Here is a 9,462-nt window from a genome sequence, read left to right as displayed (position 1 = left end):
TTTTTCGGTATATATATGATTTATTTCTATGTCGTTGTATTCATGTATAATCTGATTTTTAGTTCTTTTGTTGGGGTGAATCACCACGGTCAGTCAACACTTCTGAGATATGATTTGATAAAAAATGAGGATATTCAATCATTCAAATAGTTATTTGAATGTTTTCTTCGTTGCTTGGGAGAAAATACTTCGAAAGGCATTCTTACCATTCAATGTGTAGCGATGCCAAGGGATATTGAGGCTTGTGTGCCTACAACAATTCACCAATCATGTATTTGGCATATCATGAAGAAGATCGCAAGTAAATTAAATGGCTACAAGTGACGCGAAGAAATGGAACACGAGATGAGTCATGTTGTTTGGAACTCTTTTACAAAAGAATCATTTTATAGGAATTGGAATGATTTTTTGATTAAGTATGGTGTTGGAGACAACAAGTGGCTTTCAGGTAATGGTGTCTTTATTAGGATTAACTGATGTTGTTACTTTTAGTGTGTGGATATTTATGTGTTTTGCTTGTGCAGTAGAGGTGTCAAACTGTATGTCTTTCGGTGTATTTTGGTTTTGATTTAGGTATTTTCTGATTTTTTTCAGAGCTTTTCGAAGATCGTCATTTATGGATTCCAGTTTATCTTGATCACTACTTTTGGACCAGAATGAGAAGCACACAAAAGAGCGAGAGCATGCATGCTTTTTTTTTTTAACAAATTTATTACACGTAACAGCTCACTTATCTAATTCGTCAAATAATATGATAATTGCCTAGGAAGTAGATAGCACAGAGAGAGAATCAGATGCGGTAGATTTTCATACCGTCATACCGTATACAACAAAATCCTCAATAAAATCTCAATTTCAGCATGTGTATACTCATGAGAAGTTTAGGGAAGTCCAAGCACAATTTAGAGGCAAGGTGAATTGCATCACAAGATCAACGCAGTCCGCTCTAGGTTATACGGTATATGAAGTTATAGAAAAGGTTTCTAACTCAACATTCAACAAGCTTACAGTTACATACAACGCGATAACATCTAAAATTAAATGTCAGTGCTTATTATTCGAGTCAAGAGGGATATTATGTCGTCACTCTTTGAGTGGGTTAAGCTTTGAGCGAGTAATAAAGTGTCACCGAGATATATATTGGAACGATAGAATAAGAAAATAAAGAGGATGTATACACATATCAAGAGCAGCCACGACGAGCCTTTATTGGAGCCAAGAAGTAGGAGATTTGACATTTAGTGTTTCGATCACAAAATATTTATGAATTTGTATCAGAATCTGAGGAGTTTATTAGAATTCTGCACCGCGCTTATGATAATGCTATGGTTAAGATGCAAGAATACAAAGCCAAAAGCAAAGAAAAATGTTCGTTTTCTCACGATGATGCTTCGTTGGAATATATTAATGAGTTTTAAAGTTCTCCACTGGTGAGAACAAGAGGACGTCCAAAAAATAGATTGGGATCGAACACAAAAAAAAATAGATTGCAAATGCTGCAAAGAAAAAGAAAAAAAAGCTCTACGTGAGGTAAAAGTGATGTTCTTTAAACAGGAAAAATTGAATTTATTGCATGTTAATAGTTTTGCTAATATATGATTTACCTTTTGTAGTCGAACCTTTTTTATGGTGGTTTAGTGGTGCAGTCAAATTTCAGCCATTATCTTGAACATACTATGAATTATCAGTTCAAAGATTCAAGAGAATAAGATAAATTTCGGTGTTTTCATAAATCCATTTCATTGTTCTTTGACACAATTTCGGTGTAATCTACATAATGTTCTTTTTTTTATGGAAATGAGGTTTAGTGTTTATATTTTCTTGTTTTGTTCTATTTTACCATATTTTGAAATTAGTTTCTTCAATTATTTGATGGAATTTATTTGTTTTAAATACACAGACAATTCACTACTTAAGCAGTGTAAAAATTCTTTTCCTGCATTTTTTTTAACCTAGATTCATTCAGATTAACAACATTTCAATACAGTATAGACATGTTCATAGAATTTTAATTTTGTAAAGAAAATTTATGAAAAACTTGAATTGAATATTTAAAAAAATACAAAGTATGTGTTTGTTTAAACTATACATTGCACAAACAATTGAGTATACAACTAGTATAGAAATTCTTAACAATTTATAATATTCAAACTATTTACTATCAATATCTCCTGATTTTAATGTACAGTAAGGACTTAATAATGCAGCATATGGCTTCGATAGTCTGATGGCTTCAGATTCTTGAATGGCTTTTTTCTCTGAGTTGATACATTTTGTCAAATAGAATGAGTGAAGCATATTCGACTTTAAAACGATCAACTTTTTCCTACAGTTTAAAGAAATTTCTTTATTAAACTTTGTTAATTTAGTAATAGAGAGTTTTCTATTTTTAAAGATAGTTACATGTTTCTAATTTTTTCATGAATATTTTTCTTTTTTGATTTTTTTGGATCAATTATCTCCAACCATTTTATCACATATATTACACAATCCTTATCTAAAAACAAAAATAAAATAACACATTAAAATAGGACAGTAACAAAAAATAGTAAAATTTATTAAATAGAAAGATTTGATACTTTGTTCACTGCCCATTGATGTTGGCGTATGGTGCTTCAACACCCTCATCTTTGTCTATCAAAGGTTTTTCTCTGGCAAACACCCTCATTTGTAAAATTATGAAGCCCTAAAAATCAAATCAAGCCAAGTATAAAAAACTCTATATTTAACACCAAATTATACCGAAATGAATAAATGATAACGTTACACAAAGAACTACTAGTGAACCTTATTTCAAATAGACAGAAACAAGAGAATTTATAGAGAAAACAAAAATTTTTATCAAATAAACAACTTACAACAAATGTATTAAGTTCTGTTATGTCTTTTGAAGGAGATTTTTTCTTTTATGAGTCAAGGACATGAAATTTCTTCTTTTCAACATCTACTATCCATATCTGCCAATGTTGTGCATAGCAAAATGGGACAAATATATGAAGTTTGACCAGAGAGAATAATTTTTTAGTTTAATTGGCACCTAATGTAAGAATTATTTAAGAAGCTTTATAAATGAAAGCTTACAAATGGATGGGATACATGCTTTTTCTTGTCTAAAAATGGAATGTAGTCTTAATAGTCTTTAATATGGAAGGGCTTGCTAGTTTTTAGATGAATGAACTTGCTCTTATGACTCGCCAATGCAGCATTCTGCAAAATTTGTATAATACACCGAAAGAAACAGTTACAATAAATAATATATTTTAAAAATACACCAAAATTTTAATGTACTACAACTTATATACCACAATATCATGGGGAGACAGTATATGAGTTTTTCAAATATTTCAATTTTTTGTTGTTCAGAATTTGACATATTGTCGAGACAACCTACGAAAATAAAAAACCCGAACTTAATACATATATAGCACAACTCATAAGAAAATCATTAATGTTATTCTAGTATTACCATATTTTCGATATCTGATTTGGCTTTTAAAGAATCAAAATGCATTCTAGTTATTTTCAGGTGAGATTTATGCTTCAGCTTAAAAATTGTCTCCTAGTCATTAGAGTTTCCATCATCATAAGTCTTGATATTTGTGACCCAATGAAAGCATTTCTCCTTAAGATAGACTGTTATTTCTTTTTGCCTCACGGAAATTTTGAACTTGTCAAGGAAACTTAGTGTAGGTTGTACCTTTTCTGATGAGAGATTTTTTTGCTTAGCATAATTTAATGCTACTGCAACCACAGTATTTATGACCTCAACCAACTCCTTCAACTCTTCCACCAATATTGGACTGCCTTGAGATTTTTTCTTGTCAGCTGGTGGTTCACCCTCTTGAGTAAGTGTAACTTTCTCACTTGATTGAGAAAAGTCAATGTTAAATGATAGTGTAGAAAAGTCATTCTTCAATGCAGCGTTGGCAACCATCATTATTCCATCATTCACGGCTTAAGCGGGTGGATGAATGCATGGTGACACATAAAATAGTTTAAGAATACACAGAAAATATCGAAAAAAAATTATTAAGTAAAACTTACACATTAGTAGGAGCTACTTCCTTATGAGATTCTTGTTGAGGTTGTTCTTTGGTATATTTCTCTATTGGAGACTTTGCATAAGGTTATTGAGGTTGTGGAGGACTGTAGGATTAAAGAAAAGGAATTCAATTGATATAACCAATCCAAGTGCACCTCAATTCATATGAAATATATCGAAATACAAACCAAATACACTGCTATTTAAAAATACATGCAACTCAATAAAACATTCACAAAATGACACCAGAAATACTACAACAAATTTCTATGGGCTAGTTACAATAAATACATCAACAAAGTCTCTCAAAATGGACAATATCAATATTTTATTGCCTAGTTACAACAAAAAGAGGACAGAAACATTAAGTGCACTTCAAATCAGAAGCAATACACTGAAAGACAAACTAAATGCACCAAAAATATTAGAAAAAGAATTTAAGTAATACTCAGGCATTAATAGTTTCTTCTTCTATATCTTTCTCTACTGAAGACTTTTCAGCAGTTTGTTGAGTTTAGAGAAGGCTTGAGACAAGTGTTTTCGAAGGAGGAGTACATACTTGAAGTGGTATTATAAGGAAAACAAAAATGAAAAGTTAATATGGAGTAAACATTTAGGTGCAAATGATTAACTCAATGAATAGAACATTGAAAGTGAATTGGAAAACTCACATGTCCAGTGGTTCTGATTGAAAAAGAATGTGTTTTCGAAGAACAATCATTTGTCCTTTAGGATTAGTATCTATTATTCATTCCTAAACAGGAGCTGGTTCATTCAATGATTCTTCTTGTTTCTTGAACCTAAAATATACCGAAATCATCTCACAACTATACCTCAAGTATTTAATAAAAACACAACTTCTGTTGTATGAGAACTTATATAGTCGCAATTTTTCTTTTTTTCTTACTTTTTTTTCTTGCATAAAATCTTAAAGGGTTTTTTTTTCTAAAAAAAAAAATATGAAATCAGAAACAGAATATGGTAGCACAAAAATTAAAGAAATGGTAAGAGAAACAAAAATTATATGTTATCACTTGGTTGATTTACACTGCTCTAATAGCTTGTCTGTGTTAGAAACATAGGATCGTTTTCACTTGCCAAATTTATATGTAGCATTCTAAGGACAAAATAAACATTATTCAGTAAAACTAGAGTAATTACATCAGGTTTTAGGAAATTTTAGCAAAGAAAGAATTTCAGACATTGAATCTTATGTTTGCAAAGAATCATAGTAAGCTTCTGTAAAGTGGAGCCCAATTTCTGGAATACCAGTGGTTTTTTTTTTCTGCATTATGGAAAAACAAACAATTATCAGGCAAAAGAAACACAATAAAATTGGAAAAATACACCGAAAAGCACCACATACTTTTGTGCAAGCTTATCATTTATTTTCTTCAATCTTACTTTTCATATTTCTTGCATTTGTTCACTTCTGATAGTACATGCAAAAGATTATGTTAATAAATAAAATTTTGATGAACAAAATATAGCATTATAATGATAGTTTCTGAATCTTACTCATTATCATATTCAGTTTTTTTTTAGAGGATGAGTCTTTAGTAACATGTTTTCTTTTTTTGGATTCAATCTTGAAAAAATAAACAATCCTCAGGCAAATAAACGTAATAAAATTGACAAAATACATAAAAAAACACTTACTTTTTTTTGCAGGCTTTTGATTTTTTTTCTTCAATCTTCTTTTTCTTATTTCCTTGCTTTCTTCACTTCTAACAATATGCGCAAAAAATTCTGTTAATAAATAAAATTTTGACAAAAATGAAAAATATAGCATTATGATGATAGTTTTTGAATCTTACTCATTATCAGATTCAGTTTCTTTTTTCGAAAGATGAATTCTCAATAACATACTTCCTTTTTTTAGATTCCATCTTGCAAAAACAAACAATCATCAGAAAAATACACAATAAAATTGATAAATTATACCAAAAAATAATATATACTTCTTTGCAGGCTTGTGAATTTTTTTTATCAATCTTCTTTTTTTATTTTCTTGCTTTCTTCACTTCTGACAATACATGCAAAAAATTTTGTTAATAAATAAAATTTTGATGAAAAAGCAAACATAGCATTACAATGATAGATTTTGAATCTTACTCGTCATCAGATTCAGTTTCTTTCTCTGAAGATGAATCCTCAATAACGTGCTTCCTTTTTTTAGATTCTATCTTGAAAAAGCAAACAATCATTAAGCAAATAAATACAATAAAATTGACAAAATACACTAAAAAATACTTATTTTTTGCCATTCTTTTAGTTAGTTTTTTTCTTTTTGGTGTCTCTTCTAAGTCATGTTTAGAATCAAACTCAGACTCAGCAACACTTTCACTTTCCGAAGAAATAGTCTTCTTCTTTTGTGGCTTCTTTTATTCCTTCTTTTCTTTCTTCCTTTCTCCCTTCTTTTTACGATACCCTAAAATAGAAAAAATATTTGTTTACATAATAAATTTATAATAAATACATCGAAATTAAAAGGAAGAATTCTATTGAGTTACCATATCATCCTTAATTTTAGCTTGTATTCTTTCAACCAGCAACTCTCTGGTCCAATATTGTACCCAGGGTGGTCTAGATATTATATGCACCGGCTTATTTTTGTGTGTGAATTCATGTAAATATACAATCATCAGAGAAAAGAGACAGTCATTAACAGCATATTTTTTTTTTTCAATGTGTGCTCTCTGATGCCCTTGATGAGAAAGTTGAGCACATGACTACTCCAATTCCGTTCACGTATTGTGTCTACGTGAAGAATGGACGGCATGTGAACCAAAGAAACTTTATTTATTGTTGTCGACAACAAGAAGCATATCTGAATGTAGAGGATGAATGTCCTCTTGAATTCAGTCGATTTTTCTCCCCATCAACACTCATCTCCATCATAGAGCTTGCCAATTTCGACAAAGTCTTGCCTTGTAAGTTTCTAACAACTTTCTTTTTCTTCTCACTAAGTTATTGAAAATTAATTTTAGCTGGATAGCACACAGAAATAATTTAAAAATACACCGAAATTTGATTTACAGAATATATTACAAAATAGTTCTTTACTAGATATAGTCAAGCCAAGGGCAGCTGCTATATTTTCTTTGGTGATCTTGATTATACTATACCGTATGTCCAGTGTGTTATTGCACAAATCAAATGAATATGCCAATTCTTTCAAGAGCTTATGTGGTACATTCATGGGAGGGATATACATCGATCATACTACCAAATCCCAGTTCTTGAACAATGACTTTCTTGTCATTGCTCATGTTGTGAAATTTATCATGAATAGATCTTATGGAGCATCTCAAATCATGATTTTTCTATAAATAAATAAGAATCATGTAAATAAACTATATTTATACAAAAAAAAAATTGAGTTGTTCAAACATATATATGCTTATATTATATTTTAGTCCTTATTTTTTTATCATTTTTTTTGTAAGGAATAAAAAAAAGTTGATAGATAACAAGAGTACGCACCAGGTGCACCTCAATTCACATGAAATATACCGAAAGACAAACTAAATACACCACTATTATTTCTTGATTACATCACACAATGTGAGTTCAAAAAGACATACAACTCAATCAAACATGCATAAAATGATTCCAGAAACACAACAACAAAATTATATAGGTTAGTTACAAGAAAAAGAGGACAAAAATACTAAGTACACCTCAATTCACATAAAATACACCGAAAGGCAAACTAAATACACCAAAATACAAACTAAATATACCGCTATTATTTTTTATTACATCATATAATGTGAGGTCAAAAAGACATACAACCCAATGAAACATGCATAAAATGATATCAGAAGTACTACAACAAAATTCTATAGGTAGTTACAACAAATCCATAACAAAATTTCTGAAAAATAGACAAAAAAATGCAAATCACTCAAATATGCACAAAATAATATAAAAAACACAAGAACAATATTCTGTTGTCTAATTACAACATAAAGAGGACAATAACACTAGGTACACCTCAATTAACATGAAATACACCGAAAAGATAAACCAAATACACCGCTATTATTTTTTTATTACATCATACAATGTGAGATCAAAAAGACATGCAACTCAATCAAACATGTATAAAATGATACCAGAATCACTACAATAAAATTCTATGGATTGTTACAACAAATCGATGAAAAAAATTTCTGAAAAATGGACAAAAACAGATGTAAATTTCTCAAACATATGTAAATATAGCTTAAACTATACGTAACATTTTTACACCAACCTAACACAGTTATCACCAAATGAAGCGTATAATGAGAATAGTAATACGTACTTCAATGCAAGAACACAAAATGAACATACTAAATAAACAGAAATATTACTATATAGTGTTTCGTAATCGAAATGAGAAAGAGAAAAGTGAAAAAATTGGACGATTAGTGAACAGTACTTTTAATAATCTTTTGTGTTCTCTTTCTGTGTTTCTTGGTGAATATTTCAAATTTAACTTTAAAATTTTCTTAACTTTTCGCGACGATTTTGAGAGATTTTGAGTATAGTTTGAATTATGAGCGTTGCGATTTTGATCAAGGGAGAAGAATCGTTTGTTATAATGACGTTTGTGCTATTCAATAGTTGGGGGAACTCGTGTTTACATGCACTCTAATCTGAGGTTGATTTTTGTTGGCCTTAGGCCAAGTTGATTGGACTTGGTTGCTAAAAAAATTTGTATGTATAGTAGGACTGAAATATTATATAGAAAATGTGGGTATGCATACATATATAGATCCAATAACCTCAATTAAATAAATAAATAAATTTTATTAAATTGTTGTTAGGTGTCCTCAAGAAGGCTATTGATTAACGTAATTTTAATTATGATAAATTAGATTTTATTTTAATTTATCGTAAACTTAATGATACACAATTACGCTCCCGTATATTATTACACTTTACAACTCCGGTCTCTAGTAACATTGTTAAAACAAGTAGTTCTTGCTATCTTACTCCACTCTTATTCCTTTCTATTACTGAATTTAGCTAACGAATTATAAAATTAAAACAATTTTTAAAACATTAAATATAAAAATTTTGTATTTCTATAGTTTTCAAAATATTAATTGCATAAAAATATATAAAAATAAGAATTAAAAAAAAAATTTAACTAATTCTCTTAAAACACTCCTTATTTGCAAAATCTTTATTTATTTTGGCATCATGTGTGCCATTTTTGATTTTTTCCCCCCACATGCTAAAGATAAGGTTTGGTCTATCGTCGTATTGACGTTTACTTTGACTGTGTTTGTAGATCCCGATTTTGAATTGTGTGATTTAGATTGTTGCCCACTGTTCTAATCACTCATTATTTCGCAGTCACTATTATTATTATTATTATTATTATTATTATTATTATTATTATTATTATTATTATTATTATTATT

Source organism: Arachis ipaensis, chromosome B03 (assembly GCF_000816755.2).
Source record: "Arachis ipaensis cultivar K30076 chromosome B03, Araip1.1, whole genome shotgun sequence".
Lineage (NCBI taxonomy): Eukaryota > Viridiplantae > Streptophyta > Magnoliopsida > Fabales > Fabaceae > Arachis > Arachis ipaensis.
The sequence above is the reverse complement of the archived record's forward strand: the minus strand, read 5'-3'. Positions refer to the sequence as shown.